Here is a 13851-nt window from a genome sequence, read left to right as displayed (position 1 = left end):
TTAAAGCTACCTTAAAATGCAGTTCAGCAGCTGAAGTCCAGGAAGCACTCCAGAATCCTATAATGAGATAACATTGTACAAACCACCAGAAAATACTCTATGGAACACTTGCTTTAGATGAGATTTCAGAAACAATACACTGTCTGAAAACACAGGCTGATTTTCATGTTCTCACACCATAGCAACTGTCTCTGCCTCTTTTCTTATTACAGTAGTAATACAAAGTATCTTGGCTGCTGTCCTAGTTTGAGGTAAAACAGAACCAATTTTCTTTTCAGGAATTTTACTTTTTGGTTAAGCCTGTCTTTTTCAGACAGTATTCACTTATAGCAGATAAGGTCTGATGTTTATAGTGAATACCAAGGAATGGTATGCAGAGAGGATCTTGCTGAGGGATCAAAGGGTCAGCTCTCTTTCTGGAGGACTGTCTGTTCGTCTGCCTTTGATCCCTATCCATGCATTCCTGAATCCAGATCTGGAATCCAGTTCCCGTCCATCGCTGAGTTCAGTCTGGGACTTTTCCAGTACCTGCCAGTGATGTGATCGTCATCCTGGGAGCTTGATATGGTTTTGTATATATTGTATATATTTCATTATTTTATTTTTTTTTATTACTATCTTTTCTTTTTATTATTTTATTATTACTATTTCATTAAAGTAGTTCAGTTTCTTTTAAACTCATAGGTGTCTTTCTCTCTCTTCCTCCTCTCCCTGAAGGGAGATGCTGTCCCTTCTCTGAAGAGGTCAGAGACAATCTGTCATTTATTTCAGTGGCCAGTCCAGCCCAAACCACGACACCAGATAGGTTGTGGAATCTCCATCCTTGGTGTTATTCCAAAGCTGTCTGTGCATGGTCCTGGACAACCTGCTCTAGGTGGCCCTGCTTGAGCAGGGAGGTTGGACCACATGACTTCCAGAGGTCTCTTCCACCCTCAACCATTCTGTGATTCTGTGATTTTATTATTCTCTGAACACTCTTGGACAGTTTTGTCAATTTGAGCACTGCATTGTCAGAGAATTATAGAACCATGGAATGTTTTGGGTTGGAAGGGACCTTTTAAAGATTATCTAGTTCCAACCCCCTTACAGTTGGCAGGGACATCATTCACTATATTAAGTCACTGGTGCTCCCTAGAGGCCTGTTATATGCATCTTTGAACTGGCCACAAGGGACAGCTGTCATTGCCCAACTCTTGCCCACCCCTCTCACAAGACCTGTCGCCTGCTGGCCAGTCCCTCCACACACACAGCCCAAGGGTGTCAGGGGCCCAGAAACCCCCTCAGACACCCCCCAGGGACCTCACAATCCTTGTATGCTTCTCAGCATGCAGCAACAAACACTGCTGCTGCTGCTATTGCTAGCATTAGCTTCTTGCAGTTTGAACTGGCCACGGGGACAGCCAGCACCGCCCAACTCTTGCCTGGGAGAGAGTTGTTGGGAGTAATAATGATGCTCTATAAAATATACAATAAACATTACAAGTCTAGAATTTTCTGAACACTGATAAGACTTTCCTTGACTTCTGCTGGATTTCAGCTTTAAAAAAAGCATAAAACCAGCTGTGCTACAAAATAGCTGACAGTGACCAAAATTAAATGTATAGGGAAGAAAATAAGAACACAGCATGCATATTGAAATGCTTCTCCATAGTACCCTTCCTGACACCAATGATTTGTAGCTCAGTGCTGAACCAGAAATGGGATCTTTTCATTTAGTAACTCTTGATGGCTATTTTCCCCTCTATATCTTACAGGGTCTCCTGAAGCCCGTAAACTTTTAGCATCTGCAGTGTGGTGAGTCAATGAGGTCCATTGTTTCATTCCACATCAGAAACAAAATTCTGTCCCTTAGGGGTGTACATGCCATGTGAGACTTAGGTTGACTGAACCATGAGAGGGACGTTTTTATAGCATAGTCATTATGGGCTTCTCGAAATTTTTGCTAGCACTCTCATCCACCTCGTCTCCACAAAATAGCTATTTTAACATACCCCTATTTTTCTCATGAACCAAAAAATTGATGATGGTCCTTGTATTAAAAAAAAAAATTAAAGTGCTGAAAGTATCCTTGGTGGACACAGCTTTTTCTTTTGCGCACCTAACCATTTCAAGTATATTGGTTGCTTCAGACATCTTTTCAGATGCCAAATAATACAACAGTCTAGGCTCTTCTGCAGGCACTTCTTATATACAACACACTCATAACCTACAAAAGAACCCTAGTGCTTAAAATTAGTCATCATAAAGTTACCTTAGACAAAAAAGTTCTGCTGGTCTAGTAAAAGTGCTTTAGCCTAAGATAACGTGAAAAACATGGAGATGCTCTGGTTGGGTTTGATAACAGCAATGTACAGAATCAGACAGTCTAATTGTCTCCTCTCATTTTAAAATTATGAAAAAATATTTCAGTGCTAATTATTTGCCAACAGTTTCTTCAATCCCAGAAGAGTTTTATTTTCCTGTGTTGCAGTGTATCTGCATAATACACAGACATCAGCTCAATCTAAATTGCAAAACTTAATACTTAACTAAAGTTTTAATGATTTAAATCTATGAAAATCAAGAAATCTGGATTTACTCTGATGCCACTGATGGAAGAATATGACATCCTTATGAAATCTCTATGTGTGTGGGCATGTTGACATTTACTCTCCAACATGCAAACCCCAGCTAATGCAGAACTCTAAACAACAGCATGTGGTTGATGAGAACTATGATTTGCAGCTGTAATGGGTTTGCGTGGCAAGGTTTTGGTAGCGGGGAGGCTACGGGGTGGCTTTTCTGAGAAGCTGCTAGAAGATTCCCCCATGTCCAATAAAGTGAATGCCAGCTGGCTCCAAGATGGGCTCGCTGCTGGCCAAAGCTGAGCCAATCAGTGACGGTAGTAGCACCTCTGTGATAACGTATTTAAGAAGGGGAAAAAACCCCGCTGTGCAACAGCAGCCAGGAGAGAGGAGTGAGAATATGTGAGAGAAACAACTCTGCAGACACCAAGGTCAGTGAAGAAGGAGGGGGGGGAGGTGCTCCAAGCACTGGAGTGGAGATTTCCCCTTGGGGGAGAGCATCTGTCATTCATCTCAGTGGCCAGTCGGACCCAAACCACGACACCCCTGCAGCCTGTGGTGAATCCCATGGTGAAGCAGGCCTCCTGCAGGCCATGGAGGTCCACAGTAGAGCAGATATCCACCTGCAGCCCATGGAGGACTCCATGCCAGAGCAGGTGGATGTGCCCTGAAGGAAGCTGTGACCCCATGGAGAGCCTGTGCTGGAGCATGCTCCTGCCAGGACCTGTGACCCCATGGAGAGAGGAGCCCATGCAGGAGCAGTTTTGCTCGCAGGACTTGTGACCTTGTGGGGGTCATTCCTGAAGGACTGCACCCTGTGGACAGGACACATGGAAAGGACCCACACTGGAGCAGTTCATGAAGAACTGCAGCCTGTGGGAAGGACTCGCATTCGGAAAGTTCATGGAGGACTGTCTCCTGGGGGTGGGACCTCACGCTGGAGCAGGGGAAGAGTGCGAGGAGGAAGGAGCAGCAGAGACAATGTGTGATGACCTGACCGCAACCCCCATTCCCCATCCCCCTGGTCTGCTCAGGGGGAGGAGGTTGAGAAAATTGTGAGTGAAGTTGAGCCTGGGAAGAAGGGAGGGGGGAAGGTGCTTTAAGATTTGGTTTTATTTCTCATTATCCTATTCGGATTTAGATTGGCAAGAAATTAAATTAATTTCCCTGAGTCAAGTCTGTTTTCATAGAATCATAGAATCATAGGGTTGGAAGGGACCTCTGGAGATCATCTAGTCCAACCCCCTGCCAGAGCAGGGTCACCTAGAGCAGGTTACACAGGAATGTGTCCAGGCGGGCTTTGAATGTCTCCAGAGAAGGAGACTCCACTACCTCTCTGGGCAGCCTGTTCCAGTGCTCTGCCACCCTCAAAGGAAAGAGGTTTCTCCTCATGTTGAGATGGAACTTCCTACGTTGAAGTTTGTGCCCATTACCTCTTGTCCTGTCCCCAGGCACCACTGAAAAGATCCTGGCCCCATCCTCCTGACACCCACCCTTTAAGTATTTATAAGTGTTGATAAGGTCCCCCCTCAGCCGTCTTTTCTCCAGACTGAAGAGACCCAAATCCCTCAGCCTTTCTTCATAAGAGAGGTGTTCCAGTCCCCTCATCATCTTGGTAGCCCTTTGCTGCACCGTCTCCAGCAGTTCCCTGTCCCTCTTGAACCGGGGAGCCCAGAATTGGACACAGTACTCCAGGTGCGGCCTCACCAAGGCAGAGTAGAGGGGGAGGATGACCTCCCTCGACCTGCTGGCCACACTCTTCTTGATGCAGCCCAGGATGCCATTGGCCTTTTTGGCCACAAGGGCACATTGCTGGCTCATGGTCATCCTGTTGTCCACCAGGACTCCCAGGTCTCTTTCCACAGAGCTGCTCTCCAGCAGGTCAGCCCCCAACCTGTACTGGTGCATGGGGTTATTCCTCCCCAGGTGCAGCACCCTACACTTGCCCCTGTTGAATTTCATAAGGTTCCTCTCTGCCCAGATCTCCAGCCTGTCCAGGTCTCTCTGTATGGCGGCACAGCCTTCCGGTGTGCCAGCCACCCCTCCCAGCTTTGTGTCATCAGCAAACTTGCTGAGGGTGCACTCTGTCCCCTCATCCAGGTCGTTGATGAATATATTGAAGAGGACTGGACCCAGTACTGACCCATGGGGAACACCACTCGTCACTGACCTCCAACTATACTCTGTGCCCCTAATCACGACCCTCTGAGCTCTGTCTTTCAACCAGTTATCTATCCACCTTACTGTCCATTCATCTAGCCCACTCTTCCTAAGCTTCCCTATGAGGATGCTGTGGGAGACCGTGTCAAACGCCTTGCTGAAGTCAAGGTAGACCACATCTACCGCCCTCCCCTCATCTATCCATCCAGTCATGCCATCATAGAAGGCTATCAGATTAGTCAGACATGACTTCCCCTTGGTGAATCCATGCTGAGTACTTCTGACAGCTTTCTTTTCCTCCACATGCTTTGAGATGACGCCCAGAACGAGCTGTTCCATCATCTTTCCAGGGATGGAGGTGAGGCTGACCGGCCTGTAGTTCCCCGGCTCCTCCTTCTTGCCTTTTTTGAAGACTGGAGTGACGTTGGCTTTCCCCCAGTCCTCAGGCACCTCGCCTGTTCTCCAGGACCTTTCAAAGATGATGGAGAGCAGCCCAGCAATGACTTCTGCCAGCTCCCTCAGCACTCTCGGGTGCATCCCATCGAGGCCCATGGACTTGTGAATATCTAATTGACGTAATTGATCCTTCACTTGATCCTCCTCAACCCTTCTTCTTTCCCCTTTACTTTCCCTAAAGCCTGGGACTCTTGAGGACTGGGAAGAGCAGTAAAGACCGAAGCAAAGGCGGCATTCAGTAACTCTGCCTTCTCCGCATCCTCTGTCACCATGGCTCCTGTCTCATTCAACAGTGGGCCCACAACTTCTCTGGTCTTCCTTTTGCCTCCAATATACTTGTAGAAGCCCTTCCTGTTGAGCTTGACATCCCTAGCCAGGTTTAATTCCAAGGAGGCCTTGGCTTTCCTTGTTTCATCCCTGCGCGCTCTGGCTGCATTCTTGTAATCCTCCCAAGGGGTCAGTCCCTTCTTCCACTTATTGTGGACTTCCTTCTTCCACTTGAGCTTTTTCAGAAGCTCCCTGCTCAACCATGCAGGTCTCCTGCGTCCCTTGGCCGATTTCTTGCTCTTAGGGATGCACCAATCCTGAGCTTGGAGAAAGTGGCCTTTGAATACCAACCAGCTCTCTTGAGCCCCTTTGCCTTCCAGAGCCCTAGCCCACGGGATCTCTCCAAGCAGTTTCTTGAAGAGGTCAAAGTTAGCCCTCCTGAAATCCAAGGTTGTGATTTTACTTCTTGTTGTTTTGTGCGTGGTACCCATGATCCTGAACTCTATCATTTCATGATCACTACAACCTAGGGCGCCCCCAACCTTAATGTCCTCCACCAGTCCCTCTGTGTTTGTCAGTACCAGGTCCAGGAGTGCTCCTCGCCTTGTTGGCTCCTGTACCACCTGTGTCAAAAAGTTATCATCAATGCACTGGAGGGAGCCTCCTGGACTGTGCGTGCCTGGCTGTGTGGTCTTCCCAGCAGATATCGGGGTGATTGAAGTCCCCCATGAGAACCAAGGCCTGTTATTGCGAGGCTACCTTCAGCTGTCTGTACAAGGCCTCATCAGCTTCCCCATCCTGATCAGGTGGCCTGTAATAAACACCCACAACAGTGTCCCTCATATTTGCCTGCCCCTTAATCCTTACCCACAAGCTCTCAACCCTCTCTTCATCCGCCCCTAGTGAGAGCTCGATGCATTCCAGATGCTCTCTCACATAGAGTGCAATTCCACCACCACGCCTCGCTGGCCTCTCTTTCCTGAAAAGGACATAGCCATCCGTGACAGCATTCCAGTCATGTGAGCTGTCCCACCATGTCTCAGTAATTGCAATGAGATCATGGCCCTGCAACCGCACACAGATCTCCAGCTCTTCCTGCTTATTCCCCGTGCTGTGTGCATTGGTGTATAAGCATTTCAGAGAGGGAGTCGTGTGTGTAGTTTTGGCCCTTGAGATGTGGTATGCCTTCTTTTGCCTGTGATGATAATTGGTGAATGATCTCCCTGTCCTTATCTCGACCCACAAGCCTTTTGTCGTATTTTTCTCCCCCTGTCCATCTGAGGAGTGACAGAGTGGCTTGGTGGTCACCTGGCATCCAGCCAGGGTCAACCCACTCTTGCAAATATATTTATATCTTTTAAGTTAGGCCTACATTATTTTTGAATCATATACATAGTGTAAAGCCTCTCCTGGAACCAGGCCATTATTGATCATACTTGCTGCATTTTCTGAAGAAATTTGTGTGTTGAGTTTCAGGTGGTTTTTGTACAATAAAAATTTCATACAGAAGCTGATCTAGAACTGGGTTAGCATAGCAGAAATGTATTTACAAGTAATAATGAATCATTTCACTAGAATTTTACTCAAATATGGATGAATGCATTCTGCTCACAAAAAATAAGATTTTTTCCAAATATTATTATTAGATAAAACTGAAAGTGCTCAAACTGTCATTGTGACATTTTCTTATTGTTTCTATAATGTTGTCCCTTCATTAAACATCTCTTAATATTAGTCTGAATCTGGAAGAGTAAACTCCCCAATTTTAAAACATAGGTTATCCAAAGAGGGAGAAGCAGCAAAACCATGACAGTTGTGTGACCAATTGTGAGCTTTTAATGAAATAGAAATGAGAAGTCATAGTGACAAGACTGTAAGTCAGCCATAAGCTGACACCAGGGTCTGGCACCAGGGCAAGGAGTTCTCTGGACTGCCACCATCAAGGGAGAGAGAGACTATGCAGCAAACTTTCTAATTTATATCAAATGTGACGTTCATGGTATGAAATAATCCTGTTGGCCAGCCTGGGTCAAATGCCCAGGCCTTGCTCCTCCTCATCCCTGCACCTGGCAAGGCTCGAAAACACTGAGACCTTGAATGCCACATAGCCTATCTGGCTATAAAGTAAATATTTTCACAAATTCAGACACTAGAGTCTTCTAAAAGTGGAGTTTTCCCCAGCATTAGAAGAGAAATTAGTCCTGTGTCACTCAACCCAAGACACATAGGTTGCAAAAATGGCCTTAATATTCTTTTTTACGTTGCCCCAACAATAGGTATAGTAACTTTACTTAGAGATCCTTTACAACTGGTGACTACCGAATGAGTGGCCCCACTGTCAGTTAAAGAATCTATGATCTCTTTCCCCAGCTTAACTGGAACCAGGGGATCAACTGGGGAGACCTTAATATTTTCCCCTAGTCCCCTTGATTCATTGTCCGGATCGTCTAGCATAATAAGGTTAGCATTCCCTATATGATCTTGTTCCTCTGGCCCTTTTTGGTTCTGGCATTCATTCTTCCAGTGTCCTTCCTGTTTACAGAAGGCGCATTGATTTAAACTCAGAGGGCCTCTTGGTACTCCGTGTCCTGTATCCGTATCTCCTATCCACAATTGCTGCAGCCAAAAGAGAGTCCTGCAGCCTCATCCTTTCTCATTCCTTCTTTTCTTTCTCCTTCATCCCATAAGCAATTTAAATCAACTAAGAAACAGACATTCTCCCTGCTTCATCCTCCTTCCACAACTCCCTATATCTTGCGACGACTGGCCCATAAGCAACATGCCAAACATTCCTTCTGGGTTTTCTTGATAAGAGCTGACTGTTTCTAATTTAACAAGACAGAAGTTGTAAAAGGGACATGCACAAAGACTGGCATACCGACAGCCTGTTTTAGCAGTGCCTGTATCACCAGCTGAGAATGCCCTCTAGTTCTACTTGAAATAGGGCTAAAATTCTCATTTCCCATTTTTCCTTTTTTAAAAAATGTTTTTCGGAATTAACTAGACTTTGCTCTTCTTTGGCCCTAGGATTACATGAGGGAGGGGAAGAAGGCACAAGCAACTGTACATCCTCTTGTTCATCACCTGCACAACATACAGATATATGTTTCTTCTGCTTTTTCTTTTTAAATTCTTTGTTACAACTTTTTCTTTCCTTTCCTATTAACACTTTCTACTAATACATACATTCCATCAGCATCATTCATCAACAATTTACACTTTTTATGAGTTTCATGATCACACGTTAAAATGAAAACCAAATCAACATATGCAATCTCATCCCATTTATCAAATCGACGACAAAACATCATCAATCGCAACATAGTATTAAATTGTAAAGATCCATTTTTCAGTCATTGCTCATCATCATTTAATTTACAATTCAGCCACCATTGATTACAATATCATTTTAGCTTATTTTTAGTCATGGGATCACCTCCAAATTTATTCCAATTTTTCAGGATGCATCCTAGAGAAGAGTAAAGGGGTGTCCCCTGGGAAGCAGTAGTGCACATTTCAGTACCAAAACAGAACAGAAAAGACCAGACCAGAACAGACTCTTGCTCTTGGTGCGGGCCTCTCCTGCCGTGGGGTTGAGAGCAATTACCCAGGATCTCATGCACTCAGCTCCAACCCTTCTGGCCCTTCTTTGTCAGCAAAGACGGGGAATTCTCTTCCCCTATCACGCATCTACATGTTGAGATCAAAAACAAGGGATGTCTCCCTTCGTGTTACCACTGCACATCTTTCCTCATGCATCTTATGCAGCCTGTGCATCTTTCCTGATGCGTCTTACCAGAAAAGACCAATTTGAGCTCCTGGTGCAGGCCTCTCCCACCATGGTGTTAAGAGATAACCAGACCAAATGCTACCTGCTTCCTGAGAGATTTCATCCCTACCCCCCTTTCCTCATATTCCCAAAAATATACCCCTTTTCAGTCATGCTGCACCATTGTGTTGCTTACTGCCTGACTGCAGGAGGGGAACTGATGGAATCCCCAATCAAAAGGTTGGTGCTTGCTGGAATCCAGTTGGGCCGTTTCTCCTCAGTCGTGTACGGGAAGACAATCTGGGTAAGGCTGTCAGCGCAGTCCCATCTGGGTCGCCAAAACTGTTGTATCAAAAGTGGGGTCGTTTACCTGGTGTGCAAGATGCCAATGTACACACAGATCAGAGGTATTTTATTATTGCATATTTGCATAGATATGGGTGCTAGGTGGTATTCCACAAAGCTAGCACACCGGTTCACAAAATCTTCGTTACATTTATACGATTCAAAACACAGATGTACACGCCTTTAGTTATGATTATTGCTTAGTACCTTATCTTCACAATTTCTATTGGTTAGTATTATTCCTTGCTTTCATTTAAAGTTACAGTGCCCTTTAATTGATGTGCGCATGCTCCAATACAGTGGCGTGGTTAGACTGCTTGGTCTCTAATTGAGTCAGCGGTCACAATCTCCTCCTGCCACCTTTACTTTTCCCTTAGTTATAACTGAATTTTGCTGACTTCATGCTTTTTTTTGCAATTATCTGTCTTTCAGCGCCTCCTGCAGAGGGATGGTCTCTTCATCCTTCCTGCAGAGGGATGGTCTCTTTTTATCAGTCTTTAGTTTTTTATCAGCCTTTCAGTTCCTCTTCAAGGATACAGTCATTAGTAAGGCATGCATTACTAAAGTAGCCAAGCTTACTTATTACAAAGTAGAATATCCCTTTTTCTGCTGTACATCAAAACCACAGGATATCTCATAACGTGTTCGTCTCTCTTGAGCTAATCTCATAAGAGGGCGTCTTCTCCTAACAGCTGCAATGTGAGTCCATGCAGGGGAAGAGTGGGATCTTTCCTCCATCCTGGACAGTTTATGAAATAATTTTTCATTTTTTGCAGTCATTTTCTCAGTTTTATCAGCCATCATTTTCTCGGTTTTCTCAGCCATTTTTTGCACGGCTGCAACAGTGAGGGGACAAGAGAAACTATCTTCATACTGTCGTACTCTGTTAGCCACTTCATTTACAGGTCATGTATCAGCATCAGATCCTCCCCAGACCACTGTTGACAATGTGTGAGTATACGTTGGTGGTGCACAAACTTCTGCAACATAGGCTGGTTGCATGGCATATCATCAGGGTCTACATTCACTCACCAGTAGTAGTTTCTTCACCAATGTAAGATTCATTCCGATAGGGGTAGGCAACAAATCTCAAAGTTCTTCATTGATATGTAGAGGTGGTGCTTTAGCAGGATGATCTGCCTGCAATCTCAGTCTACACCACAGACATTCTGTAAGAATAGTTTCACAAGTTTTCCTGTTTATCCATTTACTTCCCAGTTTAAGGTTTCCCGTTGACAGAGCCACTATGTGGCACCGGCCCATACAGCATGAGAGTCTACATACAGAATTTTTGCTCCATTCTGTGCCGCCAAAACAACTGCTCTTATTTCTCCTACTTGTGCACTACCTTCACCTTCCTCTACTACTTATTTGCCATAGGTAATATCTAATGCAACAGCTTTATATTGCTTTTCGCAGAAGCATTTGTAAACCAAATGTTTTCTGTCAGAGTATTCTCAGTAAGGGGTGGTGCATCCAGAATGGGTAAAGGTTTAAAAGGTTGTTGTAATGCTAAAGGGTCTGTGTTTACGGGCATCTGCAATTTGGAAACCTTACTGTGTCCTTCAGTTAATTGCATATTTTCTGCTACTCCTGTTAGGTAGGCATACCATTTTCTGATAGTGGGTTTCTGTGCAACTCCTTCTGGGGGAGCAGTCCCCTTAAGGATTGCTTCTAGTAAAATAAAGGGTCCTCTAGCTTGCACAGGTTGTCCCTGATGTATTTCCTCAACTTGTTTAACTGCTAGGACTAAAGACAAAAGTCCCTTTTCCCATTCAGAATACCGTTGTTCTGTTTCTTTAAATGCAGTTGAGCTAAACAATAGAGGTCTTTTTGGTCGATTGGGGCCAGTTTGGAACAGATTACAATAAGTAGCATGTTCTCCGAAACCCCATTGGGCTATGATAGGGTCGCGGGGGTGTACCAGTCCCAGTGACTGGTATGTTTTTAATTCTTCGATTAGAGTGTTTACTGCCTCATTATGTTCTGACCTTCACTCCCAGGATTTGCCTTTCCGTAAAAGTGAGTTTAATGGATGGGAAATTATAGAAAATCCAGGCACATGCTTCCTCCAATATCCTAAAGTTCCCATTAATTGTTGTAATGCCTTCCTTGATTGGGGCATTTGCAGCTCTTCAATTTTTCTTAAGGTATCCGGAGGAATCACAGCAGTGCCTGCTATCCAGCAAGTACCTAAAAATTTTACTTCTTTACTTGGTCCCTGACATTTTCCACGTGGAACCTCAATTTCTGCTTTATTTAGTGCTTGCCACACTGCTGCTGCTGCTTCCCTCAGTGTCTCAGGAGAAGTTCCTCCAATCAGAATATCATCTATATATTGGTACAGTTTCACACCTTGGGGGAGTGAGACTGTCTGCAAAATTTCAGCAAGAGCAGCATGAGCAATTGTGGGTGAATGTTTATACCCCTGTGGGAGTCTGTTAAAGGTATATTGTATTCCCTCCCAAGTGAAAGCAAACTTCTCTTTATCCTCCTCCTTCAAGGGAACCATAAAGAACATATCTAGTGCCGCCATCCATGGGTGTGCAGCTGCTTGCAAAGTAGCTGTTAAGGTTGCAATGTTTGGTACAGCGGCCAATGGCGTTAGCGGCGCTGTATTAGCATTTAGATGGCGCTAATTAAACGCCACCTCCCATCAGGTTTCCGAACCGACCAGACCACTGAGTTATATGGGGAGTGGGTTCTGGAGACAATTTGTCTTTTCTCCAAATCAGCTATGACTTCAGAAATGCCCGTTCGTGCCTCAGCAGAGATTGGATACTGCGGTACATTTCTAATCTTTGACTCGGGGAGTGCAGGGGCTGAGCAGAGCACCCGCACTGTGGCTTCCCGGTTTCTGCACGGGTTAAGGTCAGTGTTTGAGCCGAAGGACCACACGCTGCCATCCAGCAGACACCAGATTTAGCCATTTAAAATATCAAAACCTAAAATATTTTCATGATGAACTTTAATTGCAAAGTGAGTAGATGAAATGCGCTTCTTGCCTGGGAGCCATAAACTAACTTTAGCAGTTTGACATACATCAGTTCCCCCGTTCACACCTGTAATTCTAACTCTTTGCCATCTGGATCACACGCCCAGCTTCTCAGCATCTTGTTGTGTTAATATCGAAATTTGTGTTCCCATATCTATTAAAAACTTTACTAGTTGTCTTCGAGGACCAATTGGAATTAAGATGTATGGGCCATCATCACTTATCCACTGATAAGCCTCCACTTTCCGGACAGGCAGGCCCAATTGCCTTCCGGACATTACTCGTTTTTTGACTTGGTGTCCTGCAGTTCCTCTTTAAGAGGGAAAAAGGGATTATCCCCCTTCAAAGAAGTTGAAAACGAAGTCTCTGTTTCCACCGTTATCTTGTTTCTGGAATGCTTCAATCAGACTCAAGATAATGCCAGTAGGTTGGCCTTGAATCGAAGCTCTGGGAATGCCTAGTGCATTCTCCACAATTCATTCCTCTTTTCTTGAGACTCTGTTTGCACGTTTACCTTCAATTTAATTCCTGTTCCCTGTTTCATGGGTCTTACTTTGTGATCTCCTCCCCGTGATTTCTGGCTTTGTTTTTCAACTGCTGCACTGTTGTCCCAGCCCATTTCACGGCAGTAGTTAACAATGCTGTGCATTAATTCTGACCAGGTAGGGAGTTGCCTGGGAGGACGATTGCCCTGTGTATTAAATTTGGTATCTCTTCTAATCTCATCCCGTTTTGCAGCTAGATGGGATTTCAGAACTGCTGTGACTCCTCTGACCAGTGGCTTTAATATTGCAAAATCTACTGTAGCAGATAGTGGGACATCGTGGTGTCCTCGTTCGTGCATGGCTTGTACGCAAGCGGCTTTTGTGACTGTGGATGCCGAAGAACCTGCGGACGCGGCACCCGGAACGAGCCCTGGAGATCTCATCACTCTCACTGGCGGCAAACCATGGGATAAGTAAACAAGCCCTAGCTGCACAGCACCTGGGCCATGATAAGCAGAAGAAGTGCTGACGGCTGGCCGGGTTGCTAAAGATGAATAGTTTGTCTTGGTTTACACCATGTATGGTATGTGGTATGTGTGGTATGTGCTGTGTAATCACATGATAAGGATGTAGCAGTGGGAAATTGCTAGCTCTGTAGCAGAAGGTATTTAAGGAGGCTGTTGCCTAAAAAAAAGCGATTTCATTTGTGCACCGAAACGGAGTCCATGCCTAATTGCCACAAATGGTGCCCCGTGTGAGGAGCGATTATCCAGGCTAATGAAGTCTGGTGGCAAGCCCCACAGAACTTCA

The sequence above is a fragment of the Rissa tridactyla genome, chromosome W (assembly GCF_028500815.1).
Source record: "Rissa tridactyla isolate bRisTri1 chromosome W, bRisTri1.patW.cur.20221130, whole genome shotgun sequence".
Classification (NCBI taxonomy): Eukaryota; Metazoa; Chordata; class Aves; order Charadriiformes; family Laridae; genus Rissa; species Rissa tridactyla.
Note: the sequence above shows the minus strand (reverse complement) of the source record.